Source organism: Primulina tabacum, chromosome 5, assembly GCF_025594145.1.
Source record: "Primulina tabacum isolate GXHZ01 chromosome 5, ASM2559414v2, whole genome shotgun sequence".
Lineage (NCBI taxonomy): Eukaryota > Viridiplantae > Streptophyta > Magnoliopsida > Lamiales > Gesneriaceae > Primulina > Primulina tabacum.
This window is the reverse complement of record NC_134554.1, coordinates 44,338,585-44,363,682: the sequence shown is the minus strand read 5'-3', so window position 1 is coordinate 44,363,682 and position 25,098 is coordinate 44,338,585. Positions and strand designations below refer to the sequence as shown.

The 25,098-nt window shown below is 39.8% G+C and overlaps 1 long non-coding RNA gene across 1 annotated transcript; it reads left to right on the top strand.

The window, feature by feature from the left end:
- Window positions 1-152: 152 nt before the first annotated feature.
- On the top strand, window positions 153-20,641 carry LOC142547818 (uncharacterized). The gene is made up of 3 exons (XR_012820746.1): window positions 153-207; window positions 19,683-19,748; window positions 20,336-20,641. It is a non-coding gene; the product is annotated as an uncharacterized LOC142547818 (long non-coding RNA).
- Window positions 20,642-25,098: the final 4,457 nt, after the last annotated feature.

The window sequence follows — 25,098 nt, the reverse complement described above, 5'->3', positions numbered from 1 at the left end:
TGGGTCTCCATAGCTCTCCCAAGTTAGCCCAAGAAGTCCCTCAGCTCTCCTTGCCATAATCATCATAGAGGAGCTTGTTTCTTTTTACCATGTTTCTTCCAAGTTGCTGCGTTTCCTTTCCAGCTCTTGATTTCTATTTTTCTTGGTTCTTTAGAGTGTGAAGAGGTTGATTCTAGCTTTATTTCAGTTCAAGGAAATCTTTTGAAAGTAATCCCTAAGCCTAGGTTTTCAAAATTTTATCCATGGAAGAAGTTGGTTTCTGTTTTTCGAGTTGCAGGTTTTTGGCTTCTGATTTTTGGGTTTTTGTGTGGATTGCACTAAGAATCTTGACTTGTGGTTCAAATAGCACTTATAGCTCTATGTGTCAGCTTTCTATAGCCACTGACAAAATGGAATTCCAATTAAAAACGGATTTGATATGATTTTTCTACTAAAATGTGTCAAAATGGAATTCTGTGTTGGAGCTGTGAAGAGTAGCTACTGTAATTCGAGTTTATGACATTTTTGATCTCGGATTCTAGACTTGTGATTCAATTAAGAGTTGTAGAGCTATGCGTTTTCTTTGTATTGATATAAGATTCGTTAAATTCCATTAAGATATGAGGTCATTATGCTTATTTTGCCGAAACTGCTCAGTACAGACTTCTGTCCGCGAAGTGTGCATGTAGTAGCGCCTTCTAGTAAATTCTGGGATTTATCTGTTAGGATTCTGGAAATTGTTTTTTCTAGGAAAACTTATATATTTGAGTTTTCTTTCATCTCCAATTGGCGGATATCGATTTGAGTCAATGAGGAGTTAGATATGAATTTTATATTCATAAGTGTCTAAACTAAATCTGTCACAGACCTTGCATCTCATGGTTGCTGGTTTTGGGCGTTGTTCAGTGTCAAAATGATTGAATTTCATTTTGATGTCTTATGACTAAATATGGTATTTTGAGTTAGGATTCCAGCCATGTATGATATGTTGGGAAATTGCACCGAAGCAATGCCGATCAAGATGATAATAGTACCCAAAAATGCGGAATAAAATAATCAACAAGAACACAAAGATTTACGTGGTTCACCCAATATAGGCTACGTCCACGGAGCTTCTACAATTTTTATAACTGGAAGAAATATTACAACAAATGTATACACCAATACACTCAATATTTCTCACTCCCAAACCCGAGTATACCGAGAAAATAATTTCTCTAACTCACACAAGAGAATTCTCGCACTCAAGAAAAAAATACACTCATTTTTTCTATGCGCTCTCTTTTTTATCAAAGCTGAAAAGCTTTTGATTTTGGGATACAATAACTGAAGGAATTGAGCTCTATTTATAATCGATTAATTCGTTCAGTTTTGTTATCATAACGATGTGGGATATGTGGGAAAATATGTTTTAATTATTATATTATTTAATGTGTGGGCCCTACCTCATTAAATCATACCTAACAATTCTCCCACTTGAAGACTTGATTCAATCATGTCTTCACACCATCAGTGCAGCAGCTCATACCTCCTTTGTTAGTCCAGGAGACCAACTGAAGTCAAACGCAACTTCAGTTTTTTAATGATAACAGCCTTCGTGAGTATGTCAGCTGGATTCTTGCTTCCAGGAATCTTCTCAAGCTTCAAGACTTCATTCATCCGATCTCTAAGGATCCTCATTCCAAGGATTTGTTTTGCAGTACCCAAATCCTTCAAAGCAAATTCCTTTGATAACTCTTTCTCAAGTTTATCAATCTCCTCCAGACAAGCTCTTGCTATCAACATATCATCTACATATATCAGTAGTATGATATAATAACCATCAAGCTTCACATAACAATATTGATCAGCCTGATACCTCAGAAAACCATCATTATTCATTACACCATCAAACTTCTTGTACCACTATCTTGAAGCTTGTTTGAGACCATACAAGCTCTTCTAAAGTTTGCACACCATTTTCTCTTTCCATCGTAGTTCAAATCCCTGTGATTTATTCATTTCTTCATCTAGCTCACCATGAAGAAACGTCGGCTTTACATCTAACTGTTCCAGATGTAAATCTTCTTTTACCATCAATCCAAGTACAGTCCTGATAGTAGTTAACTTTACCACCAGAGAGAAAATATCAGTGTAACCAATGACTTACTTTTCACATTTTACAACAAGTATTTCTTTGTACCGCTTGCTACCGTCATGTTCTAACCGATACTCCCACTTGCTATGTAAAACTTCTTTTACCTTCAGGAAGTTCTGACAATTCCCACATGTGATTGGATGACAGTGAATCCATCACATCTTCCATGGCTAACTCCCATTGTTTAAAGGTCTCATATACATCCGATTTATTTTTCACAAAATAAACCCAAAATTTCCTGCTCGAATCGTCAACAGTAGTGCCATAATATCTTGAGTGATCTCCAAGGGATGTCACATGAGATGGTCCACATACATCAGTATGTACCAGTTCCAAATCCGTCGATTTCGGTTTTCTAACCTCTTTTGAAAAGCTCACCTTTTTTTGCTTTCCAAAAAATACAGCTTCACACGGATTGTGTTCAACGATCTTTAATTCCGGTAGCTTTCCATTTGAAACAAGCATTTTCATTCCCTTCTCACTCGTATCCCCAAGCCTACTATGCCATAGACTTGAATTAGCTCCAGTATCCACAGCCGCTAATTTATTTCTCAAACTGGAAGTCATATAAAGTATTCCAGTTTTCTTTCCTCGAGCAACAATCATGGCTCCCTTTTTCACTTTCTAGGAACCATCTTCAAAGGTCACCTTATGACCTTCGTCGTCAAGCTGTCCCACTGAAATCAGATTGTGTGTCAACTTTGTTACATGCCTTACTTTGTTGATTTTCCAGACAGATTCATTTGTCATCTTCATCCGGATATCACCCATACCAATTATTTCCAAAGGTTTTCCATCAGCCAGGAAAACTTTACCGTAATCTCCCGCAATGTAATTATCGAATACATCACGATTACCAGTGGTATGAAACGAAGCTCCCGAGTCCATAACCCAAGAATCAACCGGGCTTTCCATGGATAGTAATAGAGCATCATGTACATCCTCAGTAACAACATTAGCGTCATTCTTTGTTGATTTTCAATTCTTTTTCAAGTGACCAGTCTCACCACAGCTCCAGCACTTCACATTCTTTTCAAATGTGTTGTTGTCTTTTCCATTTCTTGACTTGGACCTTCCATGCCATTGGTTGAAACTCTTTTCGCCACTCCTGCCCTTTCCTCTGTTCTCGAGATTTAGAGTAGATCTCGATGATGTTCCTTCACCCGAATCCATCTTGCGAACTTCTTCAGCAAGAATTTGATCTCTGACATCATTGAATTGTAGCTTTCTTTTTCCAACAGAGTTGCTAACCGCTGCCCGCATCGGTTCCCAATTGTCTGGTAAAGACGCCAAAAGAATAAGTGCCCGAATCTCATCATCAAATTTAATTTCAACCGATGTTAGCTATGAAACAATCGTGTTGAATTCATTGATGTGTTTAGCCACCGATGCATCTTCTCTCATCTTCAAGTTAAATAACTTCTTCATGAGATGTACTTTATTATTTGCTGATGGCTTTTCGTACATGTCCGACAAAATGGACATCATTTCCTCTGTTGTTTTTGCCTCCGCCACGTTATGTGCCACGTTCTTCGTTAGGGTCAATCGTATTACACCTTACACTTGTCGGTCAAGAAGCTTCCAGTCATCATCCTCCATCTTTTCCGGTTTCTTTCCAGATAGAGGTTGATGCAACTTCTTGCTATACAAATAATCTTTTATCTGTAACCAACGAAAAATCTGTTCCGTCGAACTTGTTGATTCTCGGTCCCGATCCATCATCTCTGGCCATCACTTCTCTAGCCTTAACAAAAAATCTAGAAAATCTTTTCTGATATGGAAGATCAGACAAAGCTGCAACCACAGAGCATACTCAGAATTCTTAAGAATTTTCACAACAAGGCTCTGATACCAGTTGTTGGGAAATTGCACCGAAGCGATGCCGATCAAGATGATAATAGTACCCAAAAATACGGAATAAAATAATCAACAAGAACACAAAGATTTACGTGGTTCACCCAATATAGGCTACGTCACGGAGCTACTACAACTTTTATAACTGGAAAAAATATTACAACAAGTGTATACACCAATACACTCAATATTTCTCACTCCCAAACCCGAGTATACCGAGAAAATAATTTCTCTAACTCACACAAGAGAATTCCCGCACTCAAGAAAAAAATACACTTTTTTTTCTATGCGCTCTCTTTTTTATCAAAGCTGAAAAGCTTTTGATTTTGGGATAAAAAAACTGAAGGAATTGAGCTCTATTTATGTAGAGGCCCGAAATTCGTACTTGAAAATTTGCGAAAAAATTTAAAATTTTCTTTTTAAATAATTAAAATGCCTCATAAACTGATAAAAAGATTCAATGTTTAAAGTAACAGCGGAAGTAAACAATGTTTTCAAATAACAACTTAAAATAATTCAACAAAATAAAAATGCTGAGTTCGGAATAAAAATAGTAAGTGCTGAAAATGAGGTCCTTGGGTTCCACTACTGCCGACCCAAGATGGCTCACTGGTCCCCGCCCTCGATCCCGACCTCATCAGTACCTACAACAATCAAGTCTAGTGAGTCTAAAGACTCAGCATGCATATATCGTAAATAACAAGTAATAATAATAAAATTGCATGCATCGTAAAAATATCATGAGTCTGGCGTAACGTAAAAATATCATGTCATGAGTAATTATAATACGTGCACAACTGAACTGAAAATCATAAGTGAACTGGTTGCTCAATCGAGCCCTGTAATAAAATAACATGTCATAAATTTTCTGTTGGGATTATGTTCTACGCAAGTGGCCCCTGAACTGAACTGAACTGGATCGCCTGATCAGACTAAACCACAGTATACTGGGCGGTAGAGATCATCACAGCCCTTGGACTGGATATCCGTACCAATAAATGAACTGAACTGAACCTGTAAGTGACCACCGGGTGAAGTAATAATCCCATGATAATGAAGTGACCACAAGCAATATCGCATAAATCTCAAAAATGAATATTTTATATTTTTGCACGTAATATAATTAAATAACATAATTAAATATCCTGTATTAATTTTACCGAATGAGTTGGATCGTTCCCAGGCTCGCTGCGACTTAAATCTAACATGAAAAATATGCAAATGATTTACTCGCTCAAACTTGGTAATTGACTCCAAAAACGAGACAATTACGCCCAATGACTTGGTATTTAATCATGACTCCGTGCCAACCCAAACCAACACTGAACCATCATTTAGTCATGATTAAAATACACTTAAAATGATGAAATAATGCTCCTAACATGTCAGTATTTCGAAATTTGGTGAATGGAGGCCAAAAACATGAAACGCTCTTTCGAGAGTCACTTTGGCACATTGCACCGTAAATTTTCGTACGCCCTCTAAACTTGACCAAATCACAAACGGAAAAAAACTTGACCTTCCTAACTCAATGGGGTACTGTTCAATCTAAGACCGTAGGCTAAAAGCCAACCAAGAACTCGAAACACACCTCTGAACCGAAGCACAACTTGCTGTCACAAAAATACAGCAGCGGCGCTTGCGTTTCTTTGCGTTGTTTGCAAGGTTAATGGCCATTGGGGCTTGAACCACCGACCATAACCTCTTCCCAACATCCTAAGGGTTGGCTTGAACCATGGCTAAGGGCCCTAGGCCAGCCAAAATCAAATCAACACCATGGATCACCCGAACTTCCACCCGAGAGGCGAACCTGCGCGCGTGGGGCGAGTTGCTTCGTTTGCTGTCATGGACCATTCCAGCGGCCATTTGATTGACCATGGCATGATCTAGACATCAAGGGGTATGGTATGGACCGTGGCTAAGGGCCAGATGCCAAACAAGATCCATACCAACCTAATAACCGAACACCAACTCATGCAGAAAATGAAAGGGATCGAAGGGGGTGTTCTTGTTTATTTTTAAAAAACCGATTGGGACGTGAACCAAGCCATGAAAGGGCATCTTGGTCATGTCCTAGACATGCTAAGGAAGGGTTTAAACCAGGGTACAGGCCCAAGATCCAACCAAGATTCGAACCATCCTTAGACAAACAAAACCAGAATTTTCGAAATCCAATTCTGCACTATGGGGAGGTTGCTGTCATTTCGTTTTGCTGAGGGAAAAATGGCTTAAACCAATGGACTAATCCCTTCCTAACACACCCTATAACACTCCTAGAAGCAGCCTGGAAAGCCTGGACTCGAGCCAACCACCTGAAACCGTCAAAAGAAGCCAAGCCGTGAGGAGCACAAGGAAGACAAACTTTCTGTACATGTTTCATGGTGAATGGAGGCCAAAAACATGAAACGCTCTTTCGAGAGTCACTTTGGCACATTGCACCGTAAATTTTCGTACGCCCTCTAAACTTGACCAAATCACAAACGGAAAAAAACTTGACCTTCCTAACTCAATGGGGTACTGTTCAATCTAAGACCGTAGGCTAAAAGCCAACCAAGAACTCGAAACACACCTCTGAACCGAAGCACAACTTGCTGTCACAAAAATACAGCAGCGGCGCTTGCGTTTCTTTGCGTTGTTTGCAAGGTTAATGGCCATTGGGGCTTGAACCACCGACCATAACCTCTTCCCAACATCCTAAGGGTTGGCTTGAACCATGGCTAAGGGCCCTAGGCCAGCCAAAATCCAATCAACACCATGGATCACCCGAACTTCCACCCGAGAGGCGAACCTGCGCGCGTGGGGCGAGTTGCTTCGTTTGCTGTCATGGACCATTCCAGCGGCCATTTGATTGACCATGGCATGATCTAGACATCAAGGGGTATGGTATGGACCGTGGCTAAGGGCCAGATGCCAGACAAGATCCATACCAACCTAATAACCGAACACCAACTCATGCAGAAAATGAAAGGGATCGAAGGGGGCTGTTCTTGTTTATTTTTAAAAAACCGATTGGGACGTGAACCAAGCCATGAAAGGGCATCTTGGTCATGTCCTAGACATGCTAAGGAAGGGTTTAAACCAGGGTACAGGCCCAAGATCCAACCAAGATTCGAACCATCCTTAGACAAACAAAACCAGAATTTTCGAAATCCAATTCTGCACTATGGGGAGGTTGCTGTCATTTCGTTTTGCTGAGGGAAAAATGGCTTAAACCAATGGACTAATCCCTTCCTAACACACCCTATAACATTCCTAGAAGCAGCCTGGAAAGCCTGGACTCGAGCCAACCACCTGAAACCGTCAAAAGAAGCCAAGCCGTGAGGAGCACAAGGAAGACAAACTTTCTGTACATGTTTCAAAAATGTGCTGTCAAATATTTCGGTTTTTACCTCATAAAATCTTGATCATGAAAGGTTTAAAATCATATTATAGCTTGATTGAAGAGTGAAAGGAAAAATATAAACATGCCTTGGTTTGTTTCGAATGAAAAACAAACGAAACGACGACGCGGCGCGGCGGAGACGGAGTGTTCTTCTTTCCTACTCGATTTTTCTCTCTTGTTTCTTGCTAGGAGTCTCACGATTTTTGCTCTGATTAAGCTCTGAATTTCGGTGATAATGGTGGGGACAGAATGGCTAGGAGTGAGGGGAGTTTACTAATTAAATGGGATACAAAATGGCAAGCTCCTCACTTTCTATCCTAGTTGTTAGCTAGATAAGGAATGAGGTGTCATTAGGTGGGATTGAGGGGTGATATGATGACCGATTCCTCCTACTCAAACAAGGCTAAGATATTGATTGATTATTAATTAATGGTGATTAAAAATGAAAGGGTTATCATACCAAGAAATAATAAGGAAAGAGTCAAATGTGATGAGCTGCCAAAGAAATATTAAATCACCTATGAGGTGGTCGAAATTATGCTATTAAGTGGAGGAAAAATATTGCTTAAATAATGTATTTTAAATCTTTAGTGTTTTATCTGCCCATTAAATATTTTAGTGAATTGAGAAATTAATTATTGAACTTTATTTACTACTTATCTCAAATTATTAAATTATTTCTCAAACATTCTTTTACATTAAATTGACTTATTATTTATCTTAAATAAATTCTAAGAATATTTTCTTAATATTAAATTTTATCTCAAAACTCCAACTCCAGTCCGGCCTCACTTAATTAACTGAAAGGATATTAGTTAAACTACTGCATAAAAAAAATAATTAAATTAAAAAAAAAGAATTTAGTTACTCATGCAATAACATCATTTTAATTTAAATACTGGAAATTATGCATGGCTTAGACGTAGTCCGATTTACGGGTTCTACAACTCTCCCCCCTTAAAAGAAATTTCGTCCTCGAAATTAAAACTTACCGAATAACTCGGGATACCGACTCCTCATCTCTGGCTCAGACTCTCACGTAACTTCCTCCTCTGAATGATTAAGCTATTTGACTTTCACTCGCTTAACCAGCTTGTTCCGAAGCTTCTTTTCCTGTCTGTCTAAGATTTGCACTGGTCTCTCTTCATAAGACAGGTTCGGAGTGAGCTGCAACGGCTCCAAGTTCAACACTTGCGAAGGGTTTTCCATATACTTCCTCAGCATAGAGACGTGGAACACATTGTGTACTCCGGCCAGATTCGGCGGAAGAGCAACACGATAAGCTAACGTCCCAACTCTGTCGAGGATCTCGAATGTTCCAATGAATCTCGGACTGAGCTTCCCTTTCTTCCCGAACCGCATGATACCCTTCATAGGTGCTACCTTCACAAAAACATGGTCGCCAACGGCAAACTCTAGCTCTCTCCTCCGCTGATCCGCATAACTCTTCTGTCGACTCTGAGCTGTCCTCATCCTATTCCGGATCTTGACTACTACATCGGCAGTCTGCTGAATAATCTCTGGACCTAACTCTGATCTTTCTCCTACTTCATCCCAGTGAATAGGAGATCTGCACTTGCGACCATACAGTGTTTCATACCGAGCCATACCTATAGACGACTGGAAACTGTTGTTATTGGTGAACTCCACTAATGGCAAGTTCGACTCCCAACTCCCAGAGAAATCCATAACACAAGCGTGGAGAAGATCCTCCAAAATCTGAATAACCTGCTCTGACTGCCCATCTGTCTGAGGGTGGAAAGCTGTGCTAAATAACAAATTCGTACCCATAGTCGAATGCAAACTCTTCCAAAATGAAGAAGTGAATCTGGGATCTCTGTTAGACACTATAGAAACTGGAATACCATGAAGTCGGACTATCTCCCGGATATACAACTCTGCATACTGAATCATGGTGAAAGTCTTCTTGATAGGCAAGAAGTGCGCTGATTTGGTAAGACGATCAACAATCACCCAGATAGCATTTGATCCTCTGACTGACTTCGGCAAACCGGTCACAAAGTCCATGGTGACATTCTCCCACTTCCACTCGAGAATGGGAAGAGGCTTGAGCATACCTGCTGGTCTCTGATGCTCTGCTTTCACAAGCTGACATGTCAGACACTCGGATACAAACCGTCTGACGTCTTTCTTCATACCAGGCCACCAATACAATAACTACAGGTCTTTGTACATCTTCGTACTCCCAGGATGAATAGAGTACGGCGACATATGGGCCTCAGAAAGAATATCTGCTCGGATAGAACCACTGCTAGGAACCCACATTCTGTCGCGATATCTCACTATACCGTCGCTGACTGTATACAAGACACTGCCCTTGGCCTCATCCCTCTGCTTCCACTTTGTCAACTGCTCATCTACTGACTGACCACTGTGAATATGATCTAGAAGAGAGGACTGAATAGTCAAGGTAGATAGGCAGGGAACTCTACCTCGAGGATAAGTATCTAGATCAAACCTCTGCATCTCAGACTGAAGAGGTATCTGAATCGTCAAATGAGCCATCACTGTGACCTTCCTGCTCAATGCATCCGCAACTACATTATCTTTGCCCGGGTGGTAGCTAATGTCACAGTCGTAATCCTTCACTAACTCCAACCAACGTCTCTGACGCATGTTCAGCTCCTTCTGTGTAAAGAAATACTTGAGGCTTTTATGGTCGGTAAATATCTGGCACTTCTCCCCATACAAATAATGTCTCCAAATCTTCAAGGCAAATACCACGGCGGCCAACTCTAGATCATGGGTAGGGTAGTTCTTCTCATGGGTTTTCAACTGTCGAGAAGCATACGCTATCACTGTAGAACCCGAAGATCAGATTACGTATAAGCCATGCATAATTGCTACTATTTAAATTAAAAATGAATATTTTATATATATATGAAGTGTTTGATTTATTTTAATAATTTTAAGTCATGATTATTTATTTTAAAGGTAGATGTCTAGTTTTATCTTTTCAGGATAAATACGCGAGGCCGAACCCGAGTTTGAGGATCAGAGATAAGATTAATAATAAGATTAATAATAAGAAAAATATTCCTAAATTTAAATTAAGTCAAAGAATAATTTAATTTAAAGAAAAAGAATGTCTTTGGGATTTAATAAATTAATTAGAGCTAAGTTGGTGAATAAGTTCTTTAGGTTAATATATAATTAAGGTTTAAAGTAAAATGTGTAAACAATGGAGGATGAATTAATCTAAGTATAATATATTCAAGAAATTAAACATAGCATTTGAATATTTAAATTTGAGGTCATGCAATGCCAAGAGCTTATCCTAAATTAAGGTGTTAGTTCACTAAAATGTATAATAAGTATTTAAAACCTTAAATAATAAAAACGCAAGTTTTAAGCCATAATATACCATGCAAATGAGTAATAATATTCGGTCAAGACAATTCAAAAATTTTAGTAAACCCCATTCAAGTCACTCCTAAATGGCTTTTATAGTATATTCATTTCCCACTTTTAAGTTATCAATTATGAGTAATGCAAAAACAATAATTCACCTTAAAATTTTTCTCAACCCATTAGCCTAACATAAACGAGGAGTGCAGCAAGATTTAAAATGAAAAGTTTCGGCAGCAAGAAGGTGAAAGAAATCCAAGTGCCATTCAAAATTCCCCCACTTGTAACCCCCATCTAAATGCACTTCAAGACCCATTTATCACCTCTTGTAACCTTCATCTTCTTTACCTAGCAGCCTCCATCCACAAACTTCGAAATTAACAGAAGGATCAGCTGATAAAAATCGTGCAACAGCAGCAGAAATAAGAAGAAGAAACCAACTCCGTTCCGCCGCTCGTATTCATCGTATTGATTTGTTTTCTTCAAAACAAATTCCAGGCATGTATATATGGTTTCTTTGCTCTTCAATCAAGTCATATTAGATATTTTAAATCAGTATATGATCAAGCATATGAGATAAAACGAAATATACCAGCAACTTGCAAGAAATCTGTATAAGGCACTCACGGCTCTTGTTTTTGTGCTTCACGGGTTGGATTTTTGTGTTGTTTACAGGGGATTGCTCGATTCCAGGCATTCATGGATGCTTCTAGGAATGTTTTAGAGTGTGTTAGGGTGTTTTTGGTTCGTTGGTTTACATCCATACACGCACAAACAAATAAATGACAGCAACTTTCCCTTAGGTGCAGAAATGAGTCACGGTTTTGGTCATTTGGGTGGTTAAGGTGAGTGTTCGAATCTTAGCTGTCCTAGGGACTGTAGCCATGGTTAGAACCCTCACTTATCATGTCTAGGACGTGACCAAAGTGTCTTTTCAAAGCCTGGTTTGTGGTTCCATCAGATTTTTAAAACAGCATCACAAGCATCATTCGATTTCTTTTAGTTTCTGAATTGTGTGAGTATGGTTTCGGTTTTTGGGTGTTGGATGGATTGTGGTTGGCTTATAGCCCATAGCCATGGTTCATACAACACTCCATTATGTCTAGATCGAGCCATGGTCGATCAAATGACCCTTGGAATGAGACAAGACAGTAAAATATATTTCATTACAAGACTCCACCCCAAGGGGTGCTCTCGGCTGGTATTCTGTTCTTGTTCTAGGCGGTTGCTTGGGTTGTGGTTCGCTTTTAGCCCTTAGCCATGGTCCAAGCCATGCCTTAGGATATTGGTAAGAGTCCTTGGTTGGTGGTTCAAGCCAATGGTCATTAAATTTCAGAGTTTATACCACAAATACACAAGCTGCTACTGCTGGATTTTTGACAGCAACTTTCATTTCGATTTTGTTGCTTGTTTGAGTTCTTGGTTGGCTTTTAGCCCATGGCCTTGGACTGGACAGTACCTTAATGAGTTAGGAAAGTCATGTTTTTGGCCGTTTGTGATTCGGTTGAGTTTTGAGGTCGCACGAGAATTTACGGTGCAAGGTGCCAAAATGACTCTCGGAAGAGTGTTTTATGTTTTTGGATTCCATTCACCAATTTTCGTGTACAGCTATCATCATGAACATTTTTCAGTAGGTTAGGGGTATTTTTAATCATGGTTAAATGTCGGTTTAATGTTGGTTCGGGTTGGTACGAAGCCATGATTAAAAATCAAGTTATTGGTTCTAATCATCTCGTTTTTAGTTCGATTGTTAAGTTTTTGTCAAGTTAGGATTTATTGCATGTGTCACATATTAGAATTAAGTCGCAGCAAGCATGGGAACGATCCAACTCATCCGGTAAAAATAAGTTTATAATTATATTACGTGCATAAAAATATAAAATGTTTATTTTTGAGATATATGCGATATGTCTTGTGGCCACCTTATGTTTATGGGTTTGGAAGTCGGTAGGCGCAACCGAGGACCTCTCCACCCGGTGACTTACGACCGGTTTACGATTATGTATGGGTATGGATATCCAGTCCAAGGGCTGTGGTGATCTCTACCGCCCAGTATACTGTGGTTTAGTCTGATCAGGCGCTCACGTTATGTTATGGGCCACTTGCTTAGAAACATTATCTCTACAAAAAAATTATGATATGATATGACAGAGCTCTATGGAGCAAAGCTTTTACGTGTGATTTTCAGATATGCACGTGGTTATAATTATTCATGATACGATTTTCACTGCACGTTTTACGATACTTTATTTTTACGTTGCATGCAATTTTATGATATATATTACTTGTTATTCACGATATATACATGTTGAGTCTTTAGACTCACTAGACTTGATTGTTGTAGGTACTGATGAGGTCGAGACGGAGGGCGTAGACCAGTGAGCTATCTTGTGGCAGCAGTAGAAAACCCGAGGACCTCATGTTTTGGTTTATGCACCTTTTATTATTCAAACTCAGTTTTAATACGTTGGATTATTTTAAATTGTTGTTTACGTTGGATTATTTTTAAATTGTTGGTTGAAAACAATATTTGCTTCCGCTGTTATTTTAAAGTTAAAATTATTTACATGTTTATTTTATAAATGAGGCAAGATAATTATTTATTTAGATAATTTTTAATAATTCCGCTAAAATATGAATACGAAATACGGGCCTTTACAATCACCTTCCCATGCTGCATCAACACTGCGCCCAAACCGAGCTTCGAAGCATCGGTATACAAAACAAAATCTCCGGGCCCTAACGGCATGGCCAAAACTGGTGCTGAGATAAGAGCTTGCTTCAAAGTATCGAAGCTCTTCTGACACTCATCGCTCCACACAAATTTAACATTCTTCTTTGTAAATGATGTGAGTGGAACGGCAATAGAGGAGAATCCCTGAATAAAATTCTGATAATATCCTGCTAGCCCGAGGAAACTGCGGATCTCTGATGCATTCTGCGGCACAACCCAATCTCTGACTGCTGCAACTTTCGCTGGGTCTACCTCAATACCGCTGCTAGAAACAATGTGGCCTAAGAATGCCACTTTCTCTAACCAGAATTCGCATTTACTGAACTTTGCGAATAACCTATGCTTTTGCAAGGTCTGCAACACAGTGGTCAGATGTCTGCTGTGATCCTCCTGATTCTTCGAGTATACGAGAATGTCTTCTATGAACACTATCACAAACTGGTCAAGATACGACTGAAATACGCGATTCATGAGATCCATGAAGATCGCTGGCGCATTCGTCAAACCGAACGGCATCACAAGGAACTTGAAGTGGCCATAACGAGTCCTAAAAGCAGTCTTGGAAACATCGGCATCTTTCACTCTCAACTGGTGATAACCGGAACGCAAGTCAATCTTCGAGAATACCGAAGCTCCCTGCAACTGATCAAATAAATCTTCAATCTGCGGAAGTGGATACTTGTTCTTCACTGTCACCCTGTTCAACTCCCGGTAGTCAATGCAGAGCCTCATAGAACCATCATTCTTCTTCACAACCAAGACTGGTGCGCCCCATGGAGAAAAACTCGGGCGAATGAACTCCTTGTCCAGAAGTTCCTGAATCTATTTCTTAAGTTCTGCCATTTCTGTCGGTGCTAGTCGGTACGGTGCTTTCGAAATCGGAGCCGTACCTGGCATAAGCTCAATAGAAAACTCCACATCTCTCCCGGGTGGCATACCAGAGACGTCCTCAGGAAAAACGTCTAAGAAGTCTCTAACAATCGGAACATCTGAAGCTGACTGACTGGGTGCCTTGGGGACAGATATAAAAGTTGCTAAAAACGCCCGACACCCTCTATGCATGAGCTTCCTAGCCTGGACACAAGGTATAATGCACGGTAAAGGAAAGTACATGTCTGGTTCGAATAAGAACTGCGTCATCCCAAGAGGTCAGACTAGAACATATCTCCGCTGGAAGTCAATCAAAACACTGTTCCGCAATAGCCAGTCCATCCCTAGAATGATGTCAAACTCTGGCATCGGCAGTACAATAAGATCCGCATAAACAAGATTGCCATGAAGCTCGAGGTCTATGTCTCGGATCACATTGGTAGCTGTCATCTCATCTCCAGAAGGCAGTACTACTGAATACGCCACATCTAACCCAACGGTCTTGACCTTGAGGAAGTTAGCAAAGACTTCCGAAATAAACGAGTGAGTAGCCCCTGAATCTATCAAGGCTTTCGTAACGGAACCGGATATAAAAATTCTCCCTGAAAGATTGGAACTCTAAGTTGAACCCAATAATTACAAGAACTAAACTTATAGTCATGAAAAGGCCAGAGTTCTCCTAAACTAAATTCCCAAAAATAACACTGATTAGAGCATGCAATCCTATCGTCAATTCTATGTTCAAAATATTAACCCAGATTCCCAAAACATCGAATTTCAAATATAAACTTAAAGCTGTAAGATACCTGTCATGAGCATGGTGTCTGGGTTCGTCTCCGCTGCATGGAGATCAAAGACTCTGCCTTGGGTAGGCAGACTTCCCTGTGGGCATTGCGGTAGCAAGTGGTCTGGACTACCACACTTGTAACACTTCCCGGAACCATACATACATGCTCCAGGATAGCGGCGTGAGCACTTGGGACAGATTGGGTGCTCAAAGGTCCTTGGGACTGCACGTCCTTGTTGCAGCTGCCTCTGACCTCTGTTCTTGGGTGGGCCGTGGAAAGGCCTCTTGTTCTGATGCTGCTGCTGAGGAGGAGGAGGATGGTGTGGTACTGGAACCGGTCGCTTACCCTAACGATCCCTCTCAATGTCATGATGGTCCTGCTCTGCAGCTAGAGCTCTGGAGATGGCAACATCATAAGTAGTAGGGCCAGCCACCCTAACATCGCGGCGCAAGATCGGCCGCAGACCATCCATAAAATGCCTCAGTTTGGCTACAGCATCATTGGCGATCAGGGGCACAAAGTGGAAACCCCTCTCAAACTTACGGATGAACTCCGTAACAGTCATATCTCCCTGCCTCAGGGTCATGAACTCCCTGGTCAATCTGGAACGCACCTCATCAGTAAAATATTTGGAGTAGAATACCTCCGTGAAGCGCGTCCAACTCAGTGTAGCCAAGTTCAAAGCTACTGATGCTCCTTCCCACCATAGGCGTGCATCTCCTCCGAATAGATAGGTGGCACAACGAACTCTGTCTGCATCTCCAAGCTCCATGAACTCGAAGATAACCTCGAGGGACTTAATCCAGCCCTCGGCAATCATGGGATCAGACGTCCCTGAAAACTCCTTCGGACGCATCTTCATAAACCGTTCATAAGTAGCCTCGGGCCCTGTCGGCCTGGCTGCCACAGCATTGTTCCCCGCAAACTGTGCGAAGAACTGAGTCATCCCAGCTAGCATCTGGGCATTCATGTCAGGTGGAGGGGGTGGAGGCCCGTTCCTCTCCTGTCTCTGATCCTCCCTGTCCTCCTGGCGAGGCTCATCATCTCTCGCACGCTCAAGAATGCATCTAGGGGGCATACTGTTCCATACATAACCCATACGTAACTAACATGCATAATTTCCATAATTTCTTTAAAATTTTAAATAACTACTGAATAATCAAAATCTGAACATAAAATAGTTCATGAGAACATGTTGTTAAAATATTTCATGCTGTAAACGAAATGCGTAAACGTAAAACTTACATACCAAAGACGTGACTTCATGAGCTTCTCGAGGTCACTAGTAGTACAACTCTTTACAAGAACATAGGCTCTGATACCAGCTGTAGAGGCCCGAAATTCGTACTTGAAAATTTGCGGAAAAATTTGAAATTTTCTTTTTAAATAATTAAAATGCCTCATAAACTGATAAAAATATTCAATGTTTAAAGTAGCAGCGGAAGTAAACAATGTTTTCAAAATAACAACTTAAAATAATTCAACAAAATAAAAATGCTGAGTTTGGAATAAAAATAGTAAGTGCTGAAAATGAGGTCCTCGGGTTCCACTACTGCCGACCCAATATGGCTCACTGGTCCCCGCCCTCGATCCCGACCTCATCAGTACCTACAACAATCAAGTCTAGTGAGTCTAAAGACTCAGCATGCATATATCGTAAATAACAAGTAATAATAATAAAATTGCATGCATGGTAAAAATATCATGAGTCTGGCGTAACGTAAAAATATCATGTCATGAGTAATTATAATACGTGCACAACTGAACTGAAAATCATAAGTGAACTGGTTGCTCAATCGAGCCCTGTAATAAAATAACATGTCATAAATTTTCTGTTGAGATTATGTTCTACGCAAGTGGCCCCTGAACTGAACTGAACTGGATCGCCTGATCAGACTAAACCACAGTATACTGGGCGGTAGAGATCATCACAGCCCTTGGACTGGATATCCGTACCAATAAATGAACTGAACTGAACCTGTAAGTGACCACCGGGTGAAGTAATAATCCCATGATAATGAAGTGACCACAAGCAATATCGCATAAATCTCAAAAATGAATATTTTATATTTTTGCACGTAATATAATTAAATAACATAATTAAATATCCTGTATTAATTTTACCGAATGGGTTGGATCGTTCCTAGGCTCGCTGCGACTTAAATCTAACATGAAAAATATGCAAATGATTTACTCGCTCAAACTTGGTAATTGACTCCAAAAACGAGACAATTACGCCCAATGACTTGGTATTTAATCATGACTCCGTGCCATCCCGAACCAACACCGAACCATCGTTCATTCATGATTAAAATACACTTAAAATGATGAAATAATGCTCTTAACATGTCAGTATTTCGAAATTTGGTGAATGGAGGCCAAAAACATGAAACGCTCTTTCGAGAGTCACTTTGGCACATTGCACCGTAAATTCTCGTACGCCCTCTAAACTTGACCAAATCACAAACGGCCAAAAACATGACCTTTCTAACTCAATGGGGTACTTTCCAGTCTAAGACCATAGGCTAAAAGCCAAACAAGAACTCGAAACACACCTCTGAACCGAAGCACAACTTGCTGTCACAAAAATACAGCAGCGGCGCTTCCGTTTCTTTGGTTTGTTTGCGAGGTTAATGGCCATTGGGGCTTGAACCACCAACCATAACCTCTTCCCAACATCCTAAGGGTTGGATTGAACCATGGCTAAGCGTCCTAGGCCAGCCAAAATCCAAGCAACACCATGGATCACCCGAACTTCCACCTGAGAGGCGAACCTGTGCGCGTGGGGCGAGTTGCTTCGTTTGATGTCATGGACCACTCCAGCGGCCATTTGATTGCCCATGGCATGATCTAGACATCAAGGGGTATGGTATGGACCGTGGCTAAGGGCCAGAAGCCAACCAAGATCCATACCAACTTAATAACCGAACACCAACTCATGCAGAAAATGAAAGGGATCGAAGGGGGCTGTTCTTGTTTATTTTTAAAAAACTGATTGGAACGTGAACCAAGCCATTAAAGGGAATCTTGGTCACGTCCTATACATTCTAGGAAAGGGTTTAAACCAGGGTTACAGGCCCAAGAGCCAACCAAGATTCGAACCATCCTTAGACAAACAAAACCAGAATTTTCGAAATCCAATTTTGCACTATGGGGAGGTTGCTGTCATTTCGTGTTTCTGAGGGAAAAAGGGCTTAAACCAATGGACTAATCCTTTCCTAACACACCCTATAACATTCCTAGAAGCAGCCTGGAAAGCCTGGACTTAAGCCAACCACCTGAAACCGTCAAAAGAAGCCAAGCCATGAGGAGCACAAGGAAGAAAAACTTTCTGTACATGTTTCAAAAATGTGCTGTCAAATATTTCGGTTTTTACCTCATAAAATCTTGATCATGAAAGGTTTAAAATCATATTATGGCTTGATTGAAGAGTGAAAGGAAAAATATAAACATGCCTTGGTTTGTTTCGAATGAAAAACAAACGAAACGACGACGCGGCGCGGCGGAGACGGAATGTTCTTCTTTCCTACACGATTTTTTTCTCTTTTTTCTTGCTAGGAGTCTCACGATTTTTGCTCTGATTAAGCTCTGAATTTCGGTGATAATGGTGGGGAGAGAATGGCTTGGAGTGAGGGGAGTTTACTAATTAAATGGGATACAAAATGGCAAGCTCCTCACTTTCTATCCTAGTTGTTAGCTAGATAAGGAATGAGGTGTCATTAGGTGGGATTGAGGGGTGATATGATGACCGATTCCTCCTACTCAAACAAGGCTAAGATATTGATTGCTTATTAATTAATGGTGATTAAAAGTGAAAGGGTTATCATACCAAAAAATAATAAGGAAAGAGTCAAAGGTGGTGAGTTGCCAAAGAAATATTAAATCACATATGAGGTGGCCGAAATTATGCTATTAAGTGGAGGGGAAATATTGCTTAAATAATGTATTTTAAATCTTTAGTGTTTTATCTACTCATTAAATATTTTAGTGAATTGAGATATTAATTATTGAACTTTATTTACTACTTATCTCAAATTATTAAATAATTTCTCAAACATTCTTTTACATTAAATTGACTTATTATTTATCTTAAATAAATTCTAAGAATGTTTTCTTAATATTAAATTTTATCTCAAAACTCCAACTCCAGTCCGGTCTTACTTAATTAACTGAAAGGATATTAGTTAAACTACTGCATAAAAAAATAATTAAATTTAAAGAAAAGAATTTAGATACTCATGCAATAACATCATTTTAATTAAATACTGAAAATTATGCATGGCTTATACGTAGTCCGATTTACAGGTTCTACAATTTATAATCGATTAATTCGTTCAGTTTTGTTATCATAACGATGTGGGATATGTGGGAAAAGAAGTTTTAATTATTATATTATTTAATGTGTAGGCCCCACCCCATTAAATCATACCTAACATGATAAGTATGTTTTGGTTAAGATTTGGTTGATTTATGGCCTTACAACCGAGCTTAGGTCCAAGCTGGAATTAGTAAATTGTTTTTGGCTAAAAGTTGAATATTTATTTGATGGTAATTAATTATTTGCCACAGGTTTTAGTAGCCAGGAAGCACCGAGGAGTTTATAAACTATTGTGGTAATTTAATTTGAAGGTTAAGGTACGGATTGATCGATTCTTTACAGCGTCTATAACAACGTGTAATTAAATTGATGTGATTTTATGAAAACTATGTGTTTATGTGCTCTTTGTGCTGTTTGGGTGTATTTTAGGATTATTCCTCATTTTTAAAAATAAATGTGATTTTTTAAATATATTGGAATAATTTGTGAATTTATATGCATTGTTGAGCACGCATTCATATCGAGCCATGACTCTGTTGTTTCCGATATCTCTGTTTACTCTTGGATGAGTTATTTAGACATCAGAGCTGAGGGCGTTTGAGCGTCACACCTCTGATGACTAGCGGAAGGGCCGAGCAGTTCTGCAACTGACACCCCTGACGCAGATGTGCATGGCCGAGGGCGTATTTGAAAAGTCACACCCCTGGCACATGTGGCCACAGTTGTTGCTTTCGTTTCTTTGGATCCAGTTTGATACCCGAGATTATTGGTACCCTACATGCATTGCATTGCATTGATTTTATTACATGTCATTTATTTATGCTGTAATTTATTTGATCTTCAGACTAGGGTTTGACCCCTGTCCCTCGGGGCTGCTGTGGTTTGTTTTGTGATTCCATAGCAGGTTATACAGGTGGTTCTGATGCAGCTGGCGGAGCGTCTGTCAGTGGAGCCCAGTGAGTCGGTTTGAGTTTGGAGTCCTCAGATATTTATACTATATATTGAGTCATTTGCCGAGGAGATGCCTCGTGTATTTGTATGGTTGTATTTTAAGTGTTGGATCCTCTTTGGTGTGATCGAGCCTAGCCGGCTCTGTGTGCGATTTGGTATTCTGTTTGTTTTATTGGACTTTATTTTCGAGTATAAAGGTTTTGTTGTGTTGTTTTGAATTTTTTTGTTATGTCCTATTTACGGGAAGGTCATGCCGAAATTTCTGTAGGCCCCAAATGGAAAATTTTTACTCGTTTTCGCTGTTTACGCTAATAAATTCTGGTTGTTTGATAATTAAAAATTAATCAGGAGCACGGGCCCTCACAAAAAGTGATGATGGGCGAATCACCATTGTCGTCTTCGACCCCTGCGGAGGCATCGGCGATGTGCTCATCCGACTCCAACCATCCTTTTGCGGCAAAATCTACATCTGACAACAAACCGCGAAAGCCACGTCCGTATTGCGATCATTGCTGGTGAAAGGGGATCGATTAAGGTGCCCCAATACGCAACCGAAGTTTCAAAATTTGTTTTTCAACAAGAAAACCGAGCACCCTAAGCCTATAGTGTGTAGCAAATATAAAACACCAAAATGTCATACATAGGGCGTTAAGAAAAATATACCTATCAATCTCTTGAGATTGATGATGGCTCCAACTAAGGTGTAAACACCTTAGCTCTTGAATGGCAAGAAGATCTACAAGCTTCCTTCCTTCAAAATTAGGCCCACCACTTGCAAGCTAGATCCCCTCTTATTTTGCACTAGAAAAATAAAAGGATTTTTCTTTGAGAAGTGTTTTCTTTCCTCAACAATTGAAGAAGAAAATGAGAGAAAAATGAAGGAGTATCCCCAAAATTTCGGCCAACTCAAGCTCATGGAATGAAAGGAAGACTTTTCTTGGTTTAGCAAAAAGGTTATGTTGTCCCAAAAGCATGCCATGCCTTGGACATTGAAAATGTTGTCTCCCAACCTTTCATCTCCCATGCATGCAATTCTATTTGGGCTTATAACAATTACAAGGTCCATGGACTTTTATTTAAATATCCCAAACATATTTGAGTCCATTTAAACTTTACTTGATATTAATCAAGTCCACTAGTTTAATAATTATTTCTAATTGGGCTCTACAAGGCTCAATGTTATTTAATTAATCCAACACTTGAATTAATTTAATTATTTGGACTCTACTAGGTCCACTAGTGTTTAATTAATTCAACATTTGAATTAATTTAATTTAGTCCATAATAATGTTTATGAAAATCACAATTTTCAAATACATTATTTGTTTGGCCAACTTTTAATTTAGGAACACTTCCTCAAATTAAAAGTTACATTCTCCTTATAGAAGTCATACTTTTATATTATTTATGCTTATAAACTCCTTTATAAGCCGTTCAACATATTGAACTATTTTAACTTCTCAACGGGATCTAGAAAGCACTTGTGTGGCCCTCAATGGTTCATTGATACAACTAGCCGTGGGTTCACATCTCCATGTGATTCGGACTAAACATGTCCTTATTCGAGCATACCCCAATTGCTCCATTCTTAATTATCAACTCCTTGATAACAAGAACGTCATAACTCAAGTCTGATAGTACCCAACCAATCATATTAAACGCCTAGTAGCATCGCTTACATGATTCCCTAGGTATCAAATAATAGTGCCTGCAAGAACCATTCAATTATGGTTAGCGTACAGTACGGTCCCTTCAACTCATATATCCCGACCGATTCGACAACCATTGGTATATCGAGAGTTGTCAATGAATCGATATTATGTGTCATGTCGTAGTTGCATCGATGTTGTAATCTAAGAAACCCCTTTCTTAATTACCACCATACTCTGATCAGATATTTCAAACTACATGCACATGAGATCACATAGGATATCCATACCCGAAGATAAGCGGTGAATCCCCGACTACAATGCATCGACTCCTATATGTTTCGACAAAACACCCAACCTTGCCACCTGATGACCCCATGAGAGTCGGTAAACAAGTCAAAGTGTAATGCTAGCACATAGAGTCTCAATGTTGTCCCGGGTCATAAGGACTAATGGTGTACAACCATAAACTAGGACGTTTCCACTCGATAAGTGAGAACCACTTGGAAAGTCCTTTATGGAGGGTTGTTTAGTGCACTCTACCAGGAGCACCTATCTGCATGCTCGGACATCACAATGTCCCCTACCAATGAAACATGGTACTCACATCGCAGATAATAGTCTCGAACTCGAGCGGCCTATATCCTTCTTAGCGGCGGCTGAATCGACTAGGAACTGTTTAGAATATACAGTATTCCAAATATGAGTTTCATGATACTCATCATATGAGCATCTCATATTCTTTCTACTATTTGTATATTCAAGGACTTTATCTATGCAACTAGCATGGGTATACAGATAAAGAAGTGCCAAAACAATAATTTCAAATATTATTAAAATAAAAATTGTTTATACATAGAGTTTCATTGTGAATACTTGGCCAACACTTGGCTCGACGTGCACCTACTCTAACAATCTCCCACTTGCACTAGAGCCAACTACCCATATGCTTCAAACCCATCAATTCGCGATTCTTCTCGAATAATGGTCCAGGTAAAGGCTTAGTTAGTAGATCAGCAACATTATCTGTGGAGCCGACTTTGTCAATCGACACTACTCCTCTTTCCACAATCTCTCGGAGGATGTGGTACTTTCTCAATACATGTTTGGACTTCTGATGAGACCTTGGCTCCTTTGCTTGAGCTATAGCTCTCGTGTTGTCACACAACACCGGGACAGAAGCAACTCCATAGGAACGACGTCCAACTCTTGGACGAAATTCTTTATCCAAACAGCCTCCTTTGCTGTATCTGATGCAGCAATATATTTGGCCTCAGTGGTGGGATCCGCTGTGTAGAACCCGTAAATCAGTAGACGTATAAGCCATGCATAATTCTAGATTTTTAAATTTAATTGACTTCATTGCATGATTATTTTAAATGCATTTGTTTGAATTTAATTATTTATTATTTCAGTTCAGCAGTTTGATTTTTAGCATTTCAGTTATTTCAGTGAGGCCGGACTGGAGTTGGAGTTTTGAGATAGAATTTAAGATTTGAGAAATATTTCCAGAAGTTAATTTAGCTAGCAAGTAAGTTCATTTAAGTTAAAAAGAAGTTTAAGGAATTATTTAAGTTAGTTGAGGATTTTAATTTAATTATTTGAGGTGATTAAGAAATGAACTCATTTAAGTTATTAAATTAATGGGTTAGCTCACTAAATTAATTAAAGGATTAGTAAGGCTTTCAAGGATTATTAGTTGACTAGATAACAATATTTCCCCTTCATTTTATTGCAATTTTCGGCCCCCATAGTTGCTAGACAATTTAATTGCCAACTCATCAACCTTTTGACCATTTCTTTGCATGTAAGTTGTAGGATAATTCTAGGATTTTTGGGAGCACAATTTAATTAATTAATGGACATATCCTAGACTAGAAAATAAGCAAAATTTCGGCCACCACCTCCTAGAAGCATCCACCAACTCATTTGATATCAATTCAAAATTCAAATTCAAAAGGGGAGTGGACTTGGTCTTGATATGATCCTATTTTTGTGCACCCTTCTCCTCACCTTCATAACCACTCAATCCCTCTCCCTCTCCACCGAAATACCTCACCATTCAGATCCATTTTCAGTGTAAAAATCGTGAGTCTTAGCTAGAGGGAAGGCAAGAAAAAAATCGAGAACTAGAAAGAGCAAGAGAAGCGCTCCACCTCCTCCGTGCCGCGTCGTCGTTGTTTCGTTCGTTTTCTTTCAAAACGAAACCAGGCATGTCTAGATTTCTTTCAAACCTCAATCAAGTCATATTATCATTTATTTTTCAGTACATGATCATGTTTTAGCAAGCAAAAACCGAGATACATGTCAAAATATTTTGGAACACACATGCAGAATTTCGGCCCTTCCCTTGACAAGCTTCACGTTTTTCTGAGTTTTGATGGTTTCAGGTATTGGATCGACTCCAGGCTCCCAAGGCGGCTTGTATACATGTAGTAGGATGCATTAGGACCATGTTGGTCCATTCAAACCAGCCCCATGCTTGCTGGAAATTCAGAATGACAGCAAGTTCCCCATAAGTGCAGAAATGTGATTCGAAATTTCAGTTTTGTGTCAAGGGTTGTGGATCTGATCTTGGCTGCCCCAAGGGCCTTTAGCCATGGTTGGATCACTTCCCTAGCATGTCTAAGACGTGACTAAGTTGCCCTTTTGGTGGCTTGGTCCATGGCTCATCGGTTTTTAAATAATCAACAAGAACAGCCCCTTTCCCCATTCGGCCCTTCCATTTTTCAGCATATGGTTCGTTTCTTTTGTGGCTTGGTGTGGATCTTGGTTGGCCTATGGCCCTTAGCCACGGTTCATATCATGCTCCTAGATGTCTAGATCGTGCCATGGTCAATCAAATGGCCACTGGAACGACGCAAGACATCGATCATAGCATAAACACTACACACGCATGCACGTTGCTCTCGGTTGGACCCTTCGGTTAAGATTTGGTGTGATGCGGATTGTGGCTGGCCTAGGGCCCTTAGCCATGGTTCAAATCATTCCTTGGGATGTTGGTAAGAGTCTCTGGTCGGTGGTTCACGCCCCAATGGCCGGTAGCCTCGAAAACGACACAAGGAAA